Source organism: Alexandromys fortis, unplaced genomic scaffold, assembly GCF_014885135.2.
Source record: "Alexandromys fortis isolate MF-2015 unplaced genomic scaffold, M_Fortis_MF-2015_v1.1 scaffold_218, whole genome shotgun sequence".
NCBI lineage: Eukaryota > Metazoa > Chordata > Mammalia > Rodentia > Cricetidae > Alexandromys > Alexandromys fortis.
The window spans coordinates 20,077-40,729 of NW_026068112.1; the positions used below are offsets into that span (position 1 = coordinate 20,077).

Consider the following 20,653-nt stretch of genomic DNA (forward strand, 5'->3'; position numbering starts at 1 on the left):
GAGAGAGAGAGAGAGAGAGAGAGAGAGAGAGAGAGAGAGAGAGAGATTGCTCTGGGGATTCTTTTAAGTCCTACAACTCAGGAGACAAAGGCACTCGGCACTCAGAACATAGAGTTCGGGGCCAGACAAGACTACATACATAGTGAGAGAATGGCCAGAGACTGAGTCAACCGTGCAGTGTGGGCCTCAGGTAGATGCATGCCATTGAGGGAAACTGAGAAACTGAAGGACGTGAGAAGTCCCTACTAATAAGCGTCTACTGTAAGTGAAACTACTTTTTCTCCATCGCTGGGCATTTAGCTTCATAGCACCCAAATACAACTCAGCCCAAAGGACATCATTTTTTCATTTTTCTTTTACAATTGCCGGGGGAGAGCGCGAACGCAGTCCCCCACTAACAAAAATTATGCAGTCGAGTTTCCAGCATTTGGGGAAATCGCAGGGGTCAACACACCCTAAGTGCAATGGGTGAGCCTCGCCCTGGGAAAACCACCTACGTGATCATGGTATCTCCCCCTGCCAGGTAAGTATGCTTTCCACCCCTGCAGCGCCCACTCAGTCCCACCGGCCCTGCACTCTTAACACACGGTCACTTAACCGTGCCTGCTCCACGGTCTCCTCGGACGCCTACTCGATTCTTGCGCCCCACTACCACCCGCGGACCTGCGCTTCTTTTCTTCCACGCCAGTAGAGATCCTAAAACATCGTTCGCGTTTTCGCAGTCGGTGCGGACCCAGCAGCCCCTGCGCGACCCTTATCTCCATAGACCCCGCCCACATTCGTGACCTCAAGAAGGAAGTCATCCCTGTCCCCCTGCCAACAAACTCACCCGCCACCTGGGAGGTAACGACGTCATCTTGCTGGGCTCCTTCTGGTACCTAATCTGTATAGATGACGCCCATCACCGACCCAGGGGAGACCTCTCCTCTTCACTCCATTGCCTTGTTGAACTTGTCTGCTTGCGGAGAGCTGGAGTGTTGAAGACCCAGAGACAAATCATCCTGAATTATCTTAAACCCCTAAATAGTCGCCTATGTCAGGCAGTTGGGAGAGAATCTGCAACACACCAATTTAGCCTGCAGAGAAGTGGTTCTCAACGTGTGGGTCGCAACCCCTTAAGTGGTCGCCTACGACCATCGGGAAACAGCGAAAATTACATTGCGATTCATAACAGTAGCAAAATTACAGTTATGAAGTAGTGAGGAAAATAATTGTATGGCTGGAGTCACCACAACATGAGGAACTGTATTAAAGGGTCCCAGCTTTAGGAAGGTTGAGACCACTGCTGTAGTGTTATCGCTGTTAGAATCTTAACAGGGAGTTGGCAAAGCCCACAACATATTAAATGAAACCACGTTGAACTATGGCACACGTGGTAAGAAATTTCTTGGGAAGGGTGGGCTGGTGTCCACCTTTAATCTCAGCCCTCATTGGCAGGCAGATCCGCAGATGAAATGGGGTCAGCCTGGCAATTTGGTTTCCGTTTTAAAACAAAAAGTAAGGCATCCAAAAGTCTATTGTAACTAACAAAAGTACAAACATAAATTGGGGGGGGGGGGGAGGGGAAGGAGGGGGCACCAACCAGGGAGTCACCTGCAGACGCATGCTTCTGTTATTTAAGCAAATGAAATCAGGGACCTAATGTGGCTTTCGCTTTTGGTACAGATGAAGCAGCAGGGCTCCTGATGTGTGTTGTGTAGGGAATATCACCATCCCCCGCTACCCACCTGCCCGTGGGGTGCAGACCGTGAGCAGCTTATTCCCAAAAGTGAAAAGGTGCTGCCTAGAAATGCATCGAATGGAGGAGTGGCTTCTACAGTCGTCTGCAGCGTGCATTTATTTAAATGCAACCAGAATCTTTGGAACTCAAGTACAGGCCCTTAGAACTTTCCTGTAGGCTAGGGATATGCACTGTAATTCCTACATCACCCAGTGGACAGGCAGCACGGGAGTCTAGTACACTCGTGCACAGTCTTTTGATTTGGAGCTACCCAGCGATTAACTAACTGTAGGTGTAAGAGGGACTGCACACTCAAGGCTTGCTCTCACAGCCCTTTTCTCTTTGAAATAGGAGTATGTATAATTGCCGCGCCAGCGCAGCCTGGATGCCAAGACTGGCGGGGCGGGTGTGTGTGTGTGTGTGTGTGTGTGTGTGTGTGTGTGTGTGTGTGCCGGGATTGAGACACGGAGGCTTCTTTTCAGGTGGAAGAACAGCTACCTTTATTTTGCCCCAGCCTTTCATACCTCTACTGCTTCTGTGGAAAACCATTGGCCAGAAAGAACAGAAACATCCTTGTCAATTACAGACCATAAAGAAGTTCCGCTGTAGGTCAGGGGCAGTAAGGGCAGCTGGATCACATATATAATAAGAGGCAAGTAAACTGAAAAACCAGGGGAGTTTGAGAATGTGGTTCCCCCACTCAAGAATGCCTCGTGAGTCTTCCTAAAGTCGAGGTGTAGAATTAGGGTGCTTTTCCTTTGGTTGCTTCTGTCTGGTTTCTCTGTTCTCTGAAGCTGTGCTGTGGGGGAGACTGAGCTAAATGGGCTTCCTTAGGAACTGCTTGGTTCTGAGACCCTGAACACCTGTCAACCGGTGGCCCTGTAGATGAAGAGGAATGGGGGCAGTGGCACTAACCAGATCCTGATTCCCACCCCACTCACGGCAGGGAAGCAAACACTGGCCTTGGATTATTCTCAACTGCTGGAACGGAAAGCAGGCTTCGTAAAGACGGGCGGCTCTCGAGGCAAGGGGGGAATCACTGGAACTATCTGGCTTTTCTTCTCCCTGAACAAGCAGCATGGCAGAAATCTAAGCGGTCTCTCTGGCCAGGCTTCCTTGGAGCTTAGCGTAGGACGCCCCAGAAAGCAATTGCGATTGTTGGAGGGCTCCGAAGTGCCTGTTAGTTTCTGCTCAAAACATGCAGCGTTGCTACCTGTAAGCAGCTGCGCTGTGCGCTGCGCTGCACTCTGAGGGATGTAATAACTTCTTCCTGGTAGAAACATTCCCATGCTGGCTGGCATGAGGTGAGGACTCCTTAAGACACAGGACGCTCTAAAGGGAGTGGAAAGGCTTCCAGCTTTCACGAGCCGTCACCCCTTTCCCACACTCCTGTAACTGACAAAGGCCTTGGTTCACCTTACTTAGGTCTGGTAAACTTCCAGGGAGGCTTTTCAGAGCCACGAGTTTGAACTGGAATTAGCATTTCCCGTCTAATGAGCTGAAACTTCAGGGTCATGACAGGCAGAATTCAAAGGAATTCAATAGGACAAACGCCAAAACTCCTTGAGGGGCAAACCTGGCCCAGACTGATAGGGGAGAGGACTTGGGCTTTTTCATTGTCTAGCATGTAGGAGGCCATTTCCTCCTCCTGAACACTGGGAAATACACAAAATACTGTATTTACAGTTTACGTATGGAAATAGTGGGTTGCATTGCTGTCAGTGAAAATGGAGATGGATGGGATGGATACTTTTGTTTATTGTGCTTTCAAGCACCACCAGCAGGGTGCATTGGTGGTTCAGTGGTAGAATTCTCGCCTCCCACGCGGGAGACCCGGGTTCGATTCCCGGCCAATGCAGTATGACATTTTTTTTTCTTCCCCTTTTTGGCCTATCACCAGGGTGTTTTCTTGGCGCCAGCGAAGCTGTTTGTGGGGTGTGATTTATCACAGCCTAGCATGCAGAAGGACCTGTGTTTCTTTCTTAAAACTGGAAAACTCAGAAAGTTAAAGGATCCTTGGTTTACGTTGTTTTTGAGTAGAAATTCACTGAAACGCATGGCTTCTCTTACCTTTTCCCAATGTGCTGTTACAAAGTACCCCGAAGGATGCATTGGTGGTTCAATGGTAGAATTCTCGCCTCCCACGCGGGAGACCCGGGTTCGATTCCCGGCCAATGCAGTCTAAGTTTTTTCCTCTTTCCCTTCTGCCTACCACCCACCTGCAAGATTTTCTGGTGTGAGCAGAGAAAACAGGACTAGGACCCAGTTCTATTTCAGACTGTATTTGGCTGGAAACGTTAACAGCGAATTTGACTAATAGTGGCTCAAGCAGGTAAGTAATGTCTTCCGTGTATCAGAGTCCAGGCACAAGCTTACAGATACGGAATATCGAATACACCACCACAGCTGTTTTCCTTGTTTTCAAGTTCTTCCTGTTTCCGTTCAGACACCCTAGCCTGAGGTTTTTATTCTCATGGCAAAAGATGCCCTCACACCAATATTCTAGGCAGGAAAAAAGAAGATAAGATGGGCAGGTGGAAGGCATTCAAACATTTTTATTTCAGAGGCTATCTCTTTTAAACCTTAACTGCAAGATACAGGGAAGGGGGTGACTACTAGGTTTGTGGGAGTTAAAACCAACACAAGCCTTTAACCCCAGCATTCTGGAGTCAGAGGCAGGAGAATCTCTGTGAGTTCGAAATCAGCCTGATTTAGGCCAGCCAGAGCTAAATAGTGCGATCCTATCTCAAAAAAACAACCAGAAAGGTTTTCATCCCTAGGGATCCTGTTCTGAGGTTTCGGTATCACTGAACCGTAGCTTTCAAGTAAGTTTTGAGTAAAGGTTCCAATGTCTCACCAGCGGAAAAATCCTTCTGGGCGAGGACAACAGCCCAGATTAAATTCCATCAAGAAATTCTCTAATAAGGAGCGGGAGGAGGAGGCGTTAAAAATAAGAACTGTTCGAAGAACCCAGGTTTGAAGCTCAGCAACCACAGAAGAATTCTCGATCTCCTCTCTTTCCTGTAGCTCTGCGTGGCGACCCAAACAGACAGGTGAGCTCATCAAACAAAACCCTTCCGAACTCTTATCAATTATTTTTCTGTCAGCTACCTTTCGTGACAAATGAAAAGAAGAAAGCCTGAACGCAGCTCCAAATATACTACGAGTTATGCAGCCGACTTCCCCGCTTTTGTGGACGTCTCAGGTATCAGCACACGCCAATGGCACTGAGTCTCCAGGAAAATCCCCTTCGGGATAACAGTGTTTTCCCCACCGGGTGAGTATTGTTTCCACCCCCAGCCCCGATTCACCCCACGAGCCCTGCCCTCTGAACGCACTGACGCTTTGCCCCGCAAGCTAGCGGACCTCCCCGCACACAAACGCTTCTCCTGCGCTCCTCTGGCACCCACGGACCCACGCCCTCTCCCACACCGTGCGAATTTCCTCGCGTTTCCAAAGTGAGTGCGGACAGGGCACCGCATGCACCCCTAATTTCCATAGTTTTCACTTCGCTCTAACGCCACCGACAGCTTCGACCCTCAAGAAAACGCCTAGCTCCTCGTCCGGACCTCTGACGCCTTGGATTCCTGGATGGGATTCAGCAATTCGGGTGTTAGTAAACACGGTCTTTCGGGTTCCTTATGTGGTAACTGACTCAAGGGAGCAACTGGCATGCTAGTTCCATTTCTTCTCTGAACATCTCAATCATGACAGCAGTTAGTCATCTTGAGATTTCCTGAGTAGATGCTCTGCGGTTGCGCTTAGGGAAAGAAGAAAGCAAATGGGTTTCAGCAGAAAAAAACCTTTCTGGTTTTTAGACACTAGACACTTTGAACTTATAGCGACTTGGGAAGATGAGAACTGCAGATTCCTGGATCTAATGCTAAGGGATGTGTGCTTCCTGCTGTGCCCCAATGCACAACCCAGTCACAGTGGGGGACGGAAGTTAATCGTGGTGTTTCAGGGCCACAGAGGGTGGGGGAGCTCATAGGCATTCCTTTTCTGCTCGCTTCACGGCTACCGAGAGTCTCATTTTCTCCTTCTCCCCACACACCCCTTTCTTCCTCCTCTTATCTCTGTCCCCCTGTCTCTTCGTTTAGAAAATTGTTTTAAAGTAAGCATTACTGATAGGAAAGCAAGCATGTGCCTCTCCGGAATCTTCCATGTGTTAGGAACAAAAGTTGAGGGGGCCAGGAGAAAAAGCCCGCACTATCCCTCGAGGATTCATCCATGAAACTGAACCTCCACCGTGTGCACTCTGGCTGCCATTAAAGTAGACGTGCCACTGTGGTCCCTGGTTCTTCTGCAGCACCATCCTGCTTGACAGTGGGAGAGTATGCCAGAGAGTCACAGTGACTCCAAACCTGGCGACAATCTCTCCAGGGAGGAAGGGGACGAGAAGCAGAGAGCTCAAGCACAGCAGCCTGGTGAGACAGCATTTACACCAGGAAGCCCTATGTGGATTTCCCTTGTGCTGACCCCTCCCTGCCCCACCCTCCTTTAGAATTCCTGGGTACTCACGTGAAAATCCCATACATTAGAGGAGAAAGACCACTAAAGCAAGTCATGGCTAAATTAATTAGAAGTCTTTTAAGATTTGTGGACACAGGCTGTTTCTCCCTAAAGGCAAGGTTCAAGAATTCAGAACTGGACATGGGGAAGATAAGGGTTTTTATAGTACAGAAGTAGGGGGTCCAAACAGGGAGGGTCACAGAAATTGGTCATAACAACCTCCTGAAACAAAGACATCGTTACAACGTAGTCGTAACAAGGTGGTCATAACTTTTTGAAGCAAAGGCATGGCTGTCATTTCCTGAAGCAGGCAGCCCAGAACAATTTGTAATTAAGCTTACAGTGGGGCATAGCCCCGTCCTAGAGAAATAGGGATAACTGTAAACAGAAATGAACCGAGTTTGCTCTACAATGGCTCTCTAGCCTAGGATGGAACCAGGCTGGTTCAGCAGCAGCTGTGAAGAGAGGACCAACTAAGACAGAAGATGAAGAATGAAGAAGAAATGCCCCTGGTCATTTCACAGGCGCTGTCTCCTAGACCCTCTCTCCATGGTTCTTCTGCAGTATCCAAAAGGCTGGAAATGACCCTTGGTGTGAGTACAGCCAAGCCGTAACATAAACCCTACCATGTGGCTATGGTGCAGGCATCTCCACAATAGAAATACACATCTGTGGAAGCCACCAAATAACCAGGAAAACAATCCAATTTTTTTAAAAAAAAAAATTGGAACAGTAGAAGCAACATAGTGCACAAACCAAGTAAGATATGCTCTTTCCCAAACAATAAAGTGGGGTGGGGTATAGTGGCCCACACTTATAGGCCAGCACTCCAGAGTCTAAGTCGAAAAATTGAGTTCCGGACCAGTGTGGGATTCAAAAAATCTAACATAAAATGTGGTAGTACTAGCACTGTGTGCAGCTGAGTGGTCATGCTGATGTTCTCTGTGCTGGTAACATAGTTGCCAGAGCAATCACTTAAAATTCAGGTACCCTGCTACTCTTGGAATGTCTCTGTCCACCACCTCATTTTGCAGGTAAAAAAGTGGCAGGGGGGGGGGGGACGGGGGACGGGGACGGGACACGGGGGACTTGCCTTAGGGATCCGAGGTTTGGCAAAGAGATAAAGATCTGTTGATCTAGAACTGGGCAGAAGGGCAGCAGTTTCAGGAATTTGTGAGTCTCACAGGTTTAACCTTAGGAGAGTATCATTTTTCGTGTTTATCCATCTGTAACTGACGATTGTGTTTATCTGTCAGACCTTGATAGAGGGAAAAAAAGCTGTTTAAGTGTCCCGAGGTAGGTGTGATAGGTGTGAACTTCGAACATTTCAATTAACCGTCCTCTGCAGGGCTGTACTCGTACAGAGGGTGTGGGTGCCACACACCAGCCAGCACCTCCCGGATGCTACTGGATCCTGCTGCCTCCCGAGGGTCCCAGAGATTTAAGCTGGCCGGGTTACAGCCAGGGCTCCCAGCAGGACTCGGGAGAAGGAGTTCACGTGCGCTTTATGGCTGGGTCCTTCCAAGACCCGGAGCAGGCACAGCGAGGGACTGGACACCCCAGATGTGGCTGGATCCTCGGCAGCTCTCAGCTCTCAGCCTGGCCTGCACAGACAGAACAATGGGTTTCCGTGGGCGCAGAAAGAGACTCAGAGAAGGGCTGAAAAGCAAGGGGGACAACCGAGGCGTGAGAAGTGGTCTTGTAGCAGTCTGAAAGCGAAAGGAACCTCTGAGAATTATTATTGCAGAAATTTAGGAATGAATGATGCTTTAAAACAACAGCAACAACAAAAAACAACAAAGCCACCCGATTCCGGTTGCTTCTGTAACCTGTTGATCTAGAATAGGGTTTGGGGGAGTCAATTTCAGGAGTTTGTGAGGTCACGCAGTGGTTGTTTTTCTGGCTTATATGCCCGGGAACATCGTTAGAATCCCAGTCAAAGCTGGTGCATGGTGGTTCATGCCTTTAATTCCAGCATTCGAGAGGCAGAAGCAAGCAAATATCTGTGAGTTCAAGGCCAGCCTGATCCGCATAGTGAGCTCCAGGACAACAAGAGCCAAATTGTGAGACTCTGTCTTAAAACAAACAAAAAATTACATCTATGATTCTGTTCCTATCCTTTTCTTCAACTAAAAAAAAATCTTTTAATTTACACCTATTTATTAGAGGCACATGGGTGTGGAGGCTGGAGGATGACTTTCTTTTCTCTCATAATGTATAAATCTCATTTCTCTTAAATGGGACCTATTATTTGCAGTATCTATTCAATCTAAGCCATTGACTTTTGAGTGGTGATGATTAAACCCAAAGCCTTGTATATCCTCAAGTTCTGCTCTATTATAGGGAATTCTTCCAGCCCAGACCTTACATTGTAAACATTCTGGGTTTTTGTTGCTATTGTTGTTGTTGATTTGTTTTTGGCTTTTGGGGATTTTTGGTTTGGTTTGGTTTAGTTTTTCAAGAAATGATTTCTCTGTGCAGCCCTGGCTGTCCTGGAACTTGCTCTGTTGTGCCATGGTGCACAGGACCATACAGTGGCACTCCTCTAGACTAGCTCACAGGAGTATCCCAGTGGAGGAAGCCGATTTACAAAGCTTCGGGAATACTTGTCTTTTGAGTAGTTGCTGTCATTTCTGCAAAACCCTTGTGAAGCCATGGCGTCCCCCCCCCCCCCACTTTCCATAGTGGGATTCATTCAAAAACACCTCAGCAGTGTATCAACCATTCATTGAGCATAACTCCTTTCTGTACTGGTAACCCGATGACCTTTTCCCACATTGTGGGGCCCTGGTGTGAAAGTATTCACTCGGTCAAAGAAACCTTTGTTCTCATAGTCAAATCTACCTAAAGCTACCCCCATCCCCCAATTCTCTTTTATGGCAGGACATCCAACAAGGAGAGAAGCCTTGCAAACAGATTGCATAGAACCTCAAAAGACAGGCTGAAGAGCGACAGAGTCTGCCCTTACTGATAAACAGGGCAGGGTGGCCCCGGATTCTCTGGAGAGTGTAACCCACTGGCCTTTGCTCTACTCAAACAAGCTATCGATATTCTGTACTTACCTTATCTCGGTTTCATTGGATATAAGATCATAGTGTAGGAAATTAGCTGTGTGTGCCTTCACCCCTAGAGATACAGGAAAGATGCTTGGCTCTCTAACCCAACCCCAGAGAAAGGAATTCCTGTTCACCTGGGTCAGCAGGTGTGAGTACCTCCGCTTAGCCTGGGGCTAAGAATTTACATAGCCACAGCTTTTCACTTTAACCCAGGGTGAAGAGATTCCCTTTCTTCAGCTAGCATTTGGCAAAAATACCAATAGGGATCAAATGCCATCCATTTTCCTCCCACCGTGCGTGCTGGTTGCCATGGCTACCGCAATCCCTGTGTTCCCAGCTGTGCAGGAATGGAAGTGTTTTTAGGAAGCACAGCGATACCGCGTTTCTGTTCCCTTCTCTACATTTATTATCTATTCACCCTTGTCAGGTGTGCCCGGTGCTTCACAGCCCCGCCCCCTCGGAGATGTAAATAGGCTAACAGGCACCTGCTTTCTGCCCTATCTGATTCTTGGCCCTGTGAAATGCCTGCCTAGTATCCTTGTTATTGTCAAAGAACTGTTAATTGTGTCCGTGTGGTATATAAACTGGAGACCTTGTGGGACCAGAGAACATCAAGAACATTGCTGGAGCACTGGAAGAAGTGGGACATAAACAGAAGCCGTGTGAGCTGATTGGTTCCTTTCCCCTCAGACCCTTTCAGTCAGTTTTCAGCTTGCTGTACTGTTCCTTCTGGATCCTGAGAGGTTTAGGGGGCAGACAGCTCAATAAATCTCAATACTATTGACCAGGCTGGCCTTAAACTCAGAGATCCTCCTGTCTCCGCCTCTACAGTGCTGGGATTAAAGTCATGTGCCACCATGTCTGGCTTTGTTAATATTTTGGAGAAATTTCCTAACATCAAACTCTAAGTGAAATCTGATATCTAACTAATTTTGAGGATTTCTAAAGAGTCCACAAATGATCTAAAATGTGTTACAATTTCAAAAGGCTTGGGGCACGCACCTTTAATTCCATCACTAAAGGCAGAGACAGGAGGATCTCCGTGAGTTCCAGCCCAGTCAGAGCTACACACTGTCTCAAACAAACAATGATTCTTTTTCTTTATAAAAATAGTCACTAAATAATGTTTACGTGGTATATTTAATTTGTATAGGAAGTGGTATTAGATAAGACATGGTGTGTGGCCTTGTGAAATATTTTGATGGTAGCTTAAGCCCCTAGCCTGCATGAAGCCTTGGGTTCATCTTCAGTACAGATGGTGTTTTACTGTCTTTGGTTATATTCACATACAAACACGTTGTTGACCAGGTTCTGTGATGTGCTGTGATCCCTCAGAAACCCACTATGTCTTGGTATAACAGAGTCATAGTTTGTTACCTTCACATGGTGTGTGACACAGAAATAATCTACTTTTCTTGTTAGCTGGACTGTCATGGCAATGGATTCTCACCAGATCTTTAGCCGTGGCCCTGCTACGTCATCTTTTCCACAGAGTTCATGGATTCGTTCGGTTGCTTTCCCAAGTATCTATAAACCTAAACTCTTTCTTCTTCCAAGAAGTTCATGGAATGGATTGACACACATTTTTTTTTAAGAGTTAAAATCATACTGCTTGGGGCTGGAGAGACAACTTAGTAGTTAGGAGCACTGGCAGCTCTTTCTAGAGGTCCAGGGTTCGATTCCCAGAACTCACAAGTAGGTTAGCAATGATCTGTACCTGAAGTTCCAGGAGAGATGACGTCACACCCTCTTCTGGCCAACGTGGGGACCAAGCATGAACAGAGTACACAGACATACATGCAGGCAAAACACCATACAAATAAAATAAAGTAAAATAATTAATTTTAAAATATCATACAATTTGACAGGTAAGGTTTCAGGATTGATAGATAGTTCATAGATCTGTTAAGTCAACATCAAGTGGGACAGGAATATCTGAGTCTAAATGAACTGATGAAGTATAATTATTGTTTTTTCCGTTATTTTAGGTGAAGTATTATTCATTTAAGTAGTGTTTGTTTCAAACATTATCATGCTCTGCAAATATAAGGATAAACTTTGGGGAAAATATTTGTGTGTGTGAGAGTGTATGCACACTCATAGGTATGCCTGCTATAACATTCATGTGAAGGTCAGAGGGCAACTTTCTTGTCATCTTTCTCGTTATTGCTGCCCCAGGCTGGACAGCTCATGAGCTTCTGCCTTGCCTCTCACCTTTGGAGTGCTGGGATTACAGCCATCGGCCACCACGTCTGGGAACAACACATTGGCGTACACACAAATAAGTAAATGTAACAGAACATACTTGGAAATATTGGTTCTGTTTATACTGACAAAGCGTTGACTAGAATGTTGGCGCAGACCCCAGGGCAACTGCTGCTGCTTCACAAGTCCCAGCATTTTGACAATGTGGATCACCTTCCTCCAGCACCTTTTCACTTTCCTTTTTAATGATTTTCACTATGCGTTATGGGAGTTTTCCTTTTGTCTTTTCCTTTGGGAAATTTTGAGCAGGCTTTGGTGAAGGATGAAAGTGTATACTATGACAGTTTCTTTAAACAAAATAATTCTTTGGAAAAAATCCCCACCACTGCGGAACCATATAGTGTGATAACTCTGCCTACTCTGCACATAAGAATCCCCATTCTGTGCCCCCCCCCCATTACACCAAGAATAGCAAAGTTAACGATTTACTACCTGGACACGCTGACCCCAAGGATGAAAATGCACAACTGAGAGAAACAGTGGGTCCAGACCCAGAGTCAGAAGCCATCAGGGGCAAGAGTTTAGTTAGAAAGTATAGAAAAGTGCCCGGGACTAGTGGCTTACAAGATCTGGTATGCCCCACGAGGAACAGATTCTGTTGAGAAGTTGGGGTGGCTTGATCCCCCTCTGCCATTACAGAAGCATACACTGAAGGAATCAGAAATGTACAGTATAATGGAAAAAGAGTAGGATGTCAGGACTTTCCCCCTTGGGAGCTTAGGAGGGGAACAAGCCATAAGACCAAGGCACATGAGAATGCAGTTAGGAAACAGCTCAGTGTTTGCTGTGCTCCATGGTACAGATGCCGCATCCGGCTCTTGAGGAATAAAAACTGCTCGTATGGGTTTGTTTCTCAGAACTCAGTGTCTGATGCGTCCTGGCCACAAGGGCTGAGGCCATGCAGGAGGAGGTTTAAAGGTACCTGGCAAGGTTATTGAACCTTAGAGAACAATAGGCATTTAAGTTCTTACTGAACTTACTGTGTTTTGCTTCAAGAAAAAATGCCACAATGAAGCTGATGACCACTTTCAGCCCAGTCATTAAGTCTGCTTTCAGTATTGTTTGTGGTTAAACTACGATGTAATTCCAAAGTGTGCGAGATGTAGTGCTGGGAGCCGATTTGAGTGGCTGTCATTACAAGATGGCATTTGGCCCCGGCCTCGCTTGATACCATAATAAAGGTTGCAGTTCTTCCACCAGAAAACAGGATGAGTTGTTGAGATCTAGCTGCCCACACTTCCCCTGACAGGCAGGGGAACTTCCTTGTGGTCTGTAATTGACAGGGATGTTCCCCTGCTTTCTTTCCTGCCGGTGGGTCTCCAGAAAAGCAGTTAAGGTATCCTGATTCACCCTTAGGTGTGTCGGTCTCCTTCCCTCACTGACTTCACACTTCCTCTTTGGAACCCGAACCCCGCAGGAGCTGGACTCCAGCAGGAAGTTTGAAAATGTTCATCAAATCTGATGTCTTATTGAATCCGATGTCACCAAGCAGCTAACAAACTAAGATGGACTTTATGGAGACAATAAACTCGTCATTAAAACCTGATACCTATCCTCACTCTTAGGGAAGGAGGACCCGAGACTATTATAGCTAGTTTGAGGACATTGGGAGAAGAATTTATCCAAATCTGAGGCATTATAGACAAACTGGATGGCAATGGCTTTTAGTTAGAAGAGGGTTTTGGAAACTTAATTTAGTTTGTGTGTGTATATATGTGCATGTGTGTGTGCATGCTTCTGTGTGACACACTCTCACGCTCTAGCTGGCTTGGAACTTTATGTAGACCAGCCTGGCTTCAAAGTTGTTAAGCCCAAATCCTTGGGTCCCCACAAAAGCCAACAAAGGAGACCGAGTCCCGTATGTAAAAGCAAAGAGCCTTTATTTAATCAAGTTTGCAAACTCGGTCTCTCTGCATGTCCAACGTATTGGAATAACCGGAGAGCCCCGAGCTCAATTAGAATTGGGTTTTTATAGTAGTAAAGGTGGGGGTGTGGGGTCTCTGAGGTTCAGGACCCCTCATTGGCTGACATTTATCTAGGGGTGTCCTAGGGAAGTGCTGGCAGGTGTTTCTATCTACAGTGCTTGGAATGCCAGGAATTTCCTTTGAATGGTCTGCTCTTGGGTGGGGTCAGGTAATCTCAGCCTGCCAGGCATTGTCTCAGGGTAAACTATTGAGACTCCAGACTCCATTTATATTTATCGATGGCCAGAGTCCCAGGTGATAATGGTTGGAAGTAAAGAACTTCCTTCGAATGACCTGCCCAGACTTAGCTTTCATGGCTGGCTCCCACAAAAGTCTTGGTCAATTCTCCTGTCTCTGCCTATAGGTGACACCACCACGCCTGTAGTCTGAAGATTCTAGTAAACCTGGTTCTGGTGGCACTGCTTCTAATCTTAGCTGATCTAATCAGGAGGCTGAGGCAGGAAGATAGTGGATTTGATGTTAGCCTATTGTCTTAATGTTCTATTGCTGTGACAAAAATCCTGAACAAAGCTATTTTTATAAAATATAGCTTCTAACTGGGGGCTTGCTTACAGTTCCCGAGGGTTAATCCGTAACATCATATTGGGGAGCCTGGGAGCAGCAGGAATGAGGCTGAAACAGTACCTGGGAGCTTACATTTTGATCCACAGGCAGGAGTGGAGGTGGGGGGAGGAGACTGGGCAAGGACTTTTGAAAGCTCACCCTCAATGACACACATCCGCAAGGTCACACCTCCTAACAGCCAGTGGCTGCGGCAGGGGAGCTGCAGTCAGCAATGGAGCTTATGGAATTATGATGGGTATATCTTGGAGAGGCAAAGCCTCGGGAAGATTGTTTCCAGAACGCCCCTTTCTTCTGCTGGGCTTCCTACTGCTTGTTGCTGCTGTGTTCCTGCGTCTTAATCTACTGTGTATCTGTAGCCTTTTCTGACCGTGAGAACCAAACCTTAAAGGGCTGAGAGGCAGCCAAGGGCCTTCCAGGTGCTTCTGGCAGTTGGCTCCATCCCTCCTCGGTCCGGGAGAGAGGAGCCTTAAGGGAGCTTGTGGGCCCGGCCGAGAGCGGCATTTAACCAAGAACTCCATTTAACTGCGCCAGCTCTAGGAAGTTTGTGTCCACACTGTGGCAGGCGCTTTTACTTAGCGTCGTGCCAGCTGCTCAAGAGATAGGCGGCTGCACAGCACCTCTTAAAGGAGCTGGTTCTCTCTCTCTCTCTCTCTCTCTCTCTCTCTCTCTCTCTCTCTCTCTCTTTCTCAGGCCCTATGTAAAAATTTGGGTCCCATGTTGAGCGTCAAACGTTTTATCATTGAGACAGTGGCTGGACCTTAGGCTACTGCTCTCTCAGCCAACAATTGCAACTCCACAGTTCCTGGCCTTCCGGTGTGATTCCTATGTGACAGGATCCCACCGTGTCTAGTATAGTGTGACTGTTTCTTGGGAAAATCCCACACCTCGCTGAGCAATTTATTTACAGATCACAATGAAGATAATTTCATAAGAGCAATGATAATTGGTTAGATCTACGGTTTAATTGAACTTTCTGAGTCAGCCTGAAAGATGCAGGTGCTAACACACAGTGAAGATGATTAGAGAAATGGTTTAGGTTATTCTGCCTATTGCTCCAAGGAGAGATACAAAAAAGGCAAAAAATGGCTGAAAGTCACCTTTCCCCCTTGTTAGATGTGAAATTTGCAGAGGATTAAAAGTAAGAACAAGGAAGTCTTATGCATTATAGACCCGTGAATTTTGCCTGTGAAACAACAGGCTAATGATAAAAAAAAATTATGTCCCCACACCCAAGCTTCAGCCTGAGTTCCTTCATCATGTAGCTTACAGAACTAACCACAGGCTCTGGCATGCACCTTGAAAAAGCAAAGTTGTAAAAGGAAATTAAATGACCCTATTGTGTGTAAAGAAAAATAGGTGGTTGACTAGACCACTTGTTGAAAGTTTTTTGTAGAATCGAATCTGCTACACTGAAATTGCAAACACCTGCCCAGGAGCACAAAGAGAAGTGGCTGAGGCAAACTCAGTTAAATTAATCAGCAATAAAAGAATCATTGCTCTGGGGTGAAGACGTAATGGTGTGAAAATTAATACAAAGGAAAACGTTTAACTACTTGTGGGCTTCTAAGGAAAATGTAACTTGTGGTGATCATAATGTGATTTCTTCCTGTGTAAAGATTTTAACTTGTTTCTGAGAAATATGTAACCTATGGTTGTGAGGGAGTCTTGTCTTGTGTAGAGACTGCTGTCCTAGAAGGCACAAAAGGGACAGGAGAAGAGCAGTACAAGAAAAGGGATAGAAGGAGAATAACCGGGAGAAGAAGAGGGAAGCAACAGGATAGAAAAACAGAAGAGAGGAGGAACAAGCAGCAGAAAGAAAAAGAAAACGAAGACTTAAGCAAAGTCTCTTGTGGGTGTGCCCAGCTGCGCCGATGCTACACCTCCTCTCCAGTCTCTCGGACCAGCAGAGAGCAGGTCTGAGGCATTTCTAACCAACTGGCAAACAAACATTCAAAATACGTGTGCCAGTAAAATATAATCCCAGCACTTGGGAGGCAGAGGCAGGCGGATCTCTGTGAGTTCGAGACCAGCCTGGTCTACAAGAGCTAGTTCCAGGACAGGCTCCAAAACCACAGAGAAACCCTGTCTTCAAAAACAAAAACAAAAACAAAAACAACAACAAAAATACGTGTGCCTGTGGGGAACCGTCCTCATCCAAACCACCACACACACCTATGCTGCACAGCAAGACCCATCTCAAAAGAAAAAAAAGAAATCAAAGGTCATTGAAAAAGAGCCAAAAGTCCATCAACTTTTGGTTTTGTTTGTTTTGCTTTTGTTTTGAGACAAGGTCTCACTATGTAGCTTTGGCTTTCCCAAAGCTCTCTGTCTAGACCAGGCCTTCTGCCTCTGTCTCCTGGGTACCAGGATTAAAGGTGTGTACCCCCACGCCCTGCCAGGCCATCATTTTCTTGCTGTACTTGTATAAACACTAGCCCAATTTTTGCATGCAAAGATTATTTCTGATGTCACATAATAAAAATTTAGGCAACTTTAGGAAAAAAAATACAGCTCAGTGGATGATGTATTTCTAGGTACACTCTGGAAATGTCAGGCTCTGGTTCTGCCCAGGAGCCTTACAATTTTGATATATACTATAATCTTCCCAGTTCCTGAAACATCACAAGACGGGTCTGAAAATTGTATTATAAAGGTAGATGACACTCTTTAGGTCTACTGTACGGGCCATCCAGAGATTGTCCCATGTCATGACCAGAGACAGTCAAAGTGTGACCACGAAAATGTGCTTCAACCTTACAGTTAAAACTCTCCTGGCTGGGCAGCGGTGGCACACACCTTTAATCCCAGCACAGAATATTGCATTGTATTTATTTATTATGTCTACAATATAAATAAATAAATAAGAATCTATTGAGTGCTATTCCAGAGTTTGGGTTCCCAGCATTCAGGCAAGCTGCTCACAACCCTTAATAATTCCAGCTCCAGGGGCTCCAATGCCTCTGGCCTTCCATGGGTGCCTGCACTCGTGTGCGTGCGCACACACAATGTAGAAAGCAAGTGTGGAGGGTGTGAAAGAAAGCCTTGATCTCTGGGATCCTGCATAAGCTCACGGAAGCCCAGGATAAACAGCAAGAGTTGAACGTGAGTGTCAGCAATCCCAGTACACTGGTGGCTGAGGCAGGAAGGCTAGGAGGTGGAAGCTGCCTAGATCCAAACCAGACAGTTCAGACCAGATATAAACAAAAGCAGGGACTTTCTCCATCATAAAGGACTAACTAGGTGGCTTCCACTCTGACCAATCAAGCATAATTTTTTATTTTGCTTTGTTTCTCATGATCACTCTCTCCTCTCTTTCCTCTCCCTGCAAAGTACAAAATTGCCTCGATCTGCTCAGATTAAAGATAAGTGAGTGATGGAAGGATTTTTATTTAAAACCTTAGCGAACACAGGCTTATCTTTAACAATCCAAGGCCACCTAGAGACTGTTCCTGCAATATGCGCACAGTACTTTTTTGAGATACTTTGAGTTTTATCTATGTGTTCTATGAGGCCTTGGATACATATAGCCTATGGCCCTCCAGTGAGGGGTTTGGGTACCTTTGGATAGTATCTACTTTAATGAAAATTTTTAGTTATGATAAGGAAATTGGAATGGAATCAATAGGGCCAGTCGTCCAAGGAAGAAGGAAGGAAGTCCCAGATCACACCCTTTCGTCTCAGCATCCTTGGAGGAGGAAGAGGGAGAGAATGACAGGCCAAGGAAATAAACATCTTGGTTTTCGGAAATTTCATCTCAGTACAGAGTGTGGTAAATGAAGGGAGTACCTGTTGCTTTTGACGGGGGCTCTTGTTTGGTTTTAAGACCATATGAGACTTGACTTTAGTTCCTCATTTCCTGAGGTACAGATGAAATAAAATACACAAAACAAATAAGAAAATGGATAGATGTTATCTCACACAACCAAGAGGATGATACACAGATGTGACATCTGTAGGTTCCATGGTGTAATGGTTAGCACTCTGGACTCTGAATCCAGCGATCCGAGTTCAAATCTCGGTGGGACCTCTCCCTTTTCTTCATTTCATTTCTGTGCTCATGCAAGATTTGAGTTTAGCTGCTCCTTCCAGGCGTTCTGCGGGTTCCCAAAGACTAGAAAGTACGAAGTTCTCTTCATGGAGTTGGGGTGGGGCTCTGGAAGAATACAGCTCTAGGTCAATTGTGTTCCAGGAAGAGGCAACTCCTTTCCCAGACTCACCTGGGACTGGGCGTGAACAGCCCCGGGAAGAAGGCGCTGTGCTCTTGGTGCAAGGCCCACCGGCCCTCCTCCTGTGTTTGATGTCCAGTTGGAACTGAGCTCTTACTGTCTAGAACACTTTTGCAGTTCCCTGGGGCTCGCATATTCTCTGAATAGTTTTGCTAAATCCTGTCACCACAGCCTCCTGGTGCGGCGGTTATTCCAGCTCTATTGCACATCCCTGGCACTCACGGATTGAAGTGGCTTTATATTCAAATTCGACCTCATCAACTTGATTCCGTGTAGATCCTTCAGACACGGGAAAGGCGAGGCCCATGACACATGGTCTCCACTGTGTGAAGGCTGCAGTTGTCTGCAGTCATACACCCTCTCTTGGAACAAGCTACTCTGGAGGCGCTAGCCAATAGTAGCAACGATTGTGAGCAATGGTAGTGAGCAACGATTTTTCCACATTTCCTGCATCTTCCTGAATGTTGAAACTTTTGCTATCACTCCCACAGGTTCCAAAGTTTTGTTAATTTTTAGGAAAGTTGTCCCAGTCCCCTCTCTGCTTCGTGTCTGTGACTTCTATTTCTCCCAAGTGCATCAACTTCCTGTCATTTCCATCATGTATTAAGTCTGGAACATTCCTCCAGACTCAGCATTTAGTTCCTCATTGTTCCTGTCTCCAAGATTTCCTGTTTTAAAATGATTACCGTTATATTTTCCTTTGTATTCCTTTGTATTTCATTATGTAGAATTAACCCAGAGCCTCGCAAATGCTAGCCAAGCTGTGAAAGCCTGAATGAGGCAAAAAGGGAAAGGAGAAAGGGCAGACGCTGAGAAAGAATGCTCAGTGTGTCAGGGCAGACATACGTGGATTTCAGCCGGTATCCTGGGAGACAGAAAGGGAAGGAGGCCCTTAGACTTTTTAAATTAGAATTCAGAAACAGAAAAGGCTTAACAGAGAATATAGCACCTAGAGGGACTTGAAGTATGGGCGTCTCTTGGAATAGGTCCATTTCTCCTTTCCTGAAAGATGGATGGTGTCTCAATTGTCTAAATTTTTAACACTCCCCAAGATGAAGTTTACAAACACACATCCTTGACTAGAAACCAGACTTGAGTCACAGTGGTGAAAGTGCCGAATCCTGGCCTCTAGACCAGGGAACAGACCTTTTTTTGTTTTTTTGTTTGTTTTGTTTTTCAAGGTATGGTTTCTCTGTAGCTTTGGATCCTGTCCTGGAACTAGCTCTTGTAGACCAGGCTGGCCTTGAACTCAGAGAGTTCTGCCTGCCTCTGCCTCCTGAGTGTTGGGATTAAAGGTGTGCGCCACCACTGCCTGGCACAGACACTTTAATAAAGGCTGTTCAAGGACTCTTCTAGGTGATCAAATCCTCCCTTTGCCACTCACCTTCCTGAAATGACTTGACCTGTGATGGGAACTTGTTGGTGTTCTCACCCATTAGAGTTACTAGCATGTGCCCACCACAAAGTTGTTAAAGTCTGTGTAGACTAAGATAAATTCAAAATGACTAAATCCAATTGAGTCGTTAAGACACAATAAAAACGGAGAAAGAAGCCGAGCAGTGGTGGTGACGCCTGTAATCCCAGCACTTGAGAGGGAGAGGCAAGTGGATCTCTGAGTTCCAGGACAGCCTGGTCTACCTACAGACAAGCTCCAAAGCTCCACAGAGAAACCCTGCCTCGGAAAAGAAAAGAAGAGTTGCAGCTAATAAGGCAACAGAAGAGATAATTCTTGTTTGTTTGTCTTAATCCACCCACTAGCATTGCTCTCCAGGATTGCCTTACCAAAGCGTTTGAGCAAGCGAGTGCAGATGTGTGCACAAGAATGGCTGTTATCATGATTTATAACAATGAAACACAAGACCAAATGTCAAAAGTCCATGAAGAGATATTAGATGCAAAACAATAGGAAGGAAATTTTATAGTTTTGGTTCTACCTACCCACAGAACTTAGTTTTTAAGGACCTGAAAGACGTTTGTACTTGGAAAATAGGGTGGCATTCAGAAAGAAGGAAGCTTTAAGGGAGAGAAGTACTCTCTCTTCCCAGAAGTACTCAAGACTTTCCTCCTCTCAATAGTAAGACCCCAGGTGAACTCGAACTACCAAATTTTTGGTTATGGGCCAAACTCGCTGACCAATTGCTACATGGAGTACTAGGTTCTACTGTTGAAAGGTCACCTGCCTCCGGCTGGGCTCTGCTTTTTCTCCCTGCACATGCCCTCTGCTCTTGCTAGGATTTTGGCAGCAGGAGGTAAAGTATTCTCTCTTCTCTTCTCTTCTCTTCTCTTCTCTTCTCTTCTCTTCTCTTCTCTTCTCTTCTCTTCTCT

The 20,653-nt window shown here is 46.0% G+C and overlaps 4 non-coding genes across 4 annotated transcripts; 3 read left to right on the forward strand and 1 right to left on the reverse strand.

Annotated features, from left to right (window-relative positions):
• Positions 1 to 366: 366 nt before the first annotated feature.
• On the reverse strand, positions 367 to 531 carry LOC126490050 (U1 spliceosomal RNA). Its single transcript, XR_007589095.1, has one exon. It is a non-coding gene; the product is annotated as a U1 spliceosomal RNA (small nuclear RNA).
• A 2,976-nt stretch (positions 532 to 3,507) lies between these two features.
• Trnag-ccc (transfer RNA glycine (anticodon CCC)) lies at positions 3,508 to 3,578 on the forward strand. The gene has a single exon. It is a non-coding gene; the product is annotated as a tRNA-Gly (tRNA).
• Positions 3,579 to 3,828: 250 nt separating this feature from the next.
• On the forward strand, positions 3,829 to 3,899 carry Trnag-ccc (transfer RNA glycine (anticodon CCC)). Its single transcript has one exon. It is a non-coding gene; the product is annotated as a tRNA-Gly (tRNA).
• Positions 3,900 to 18,057: 14,158 nt separating this feature from the next.
• On the forward strand, positions 18,058 to 18,129 carry Trnaq-cug (transfer RNA glutamine (anticodon CUG)). Its single transcript has one exon. It is a non-coding gene; the product is annotated as a tRNA-Gln (tRNA).
• The last annotated feature ends 2,524 nt before the right edge of the window (positions 18,130 to 20,653 follow it).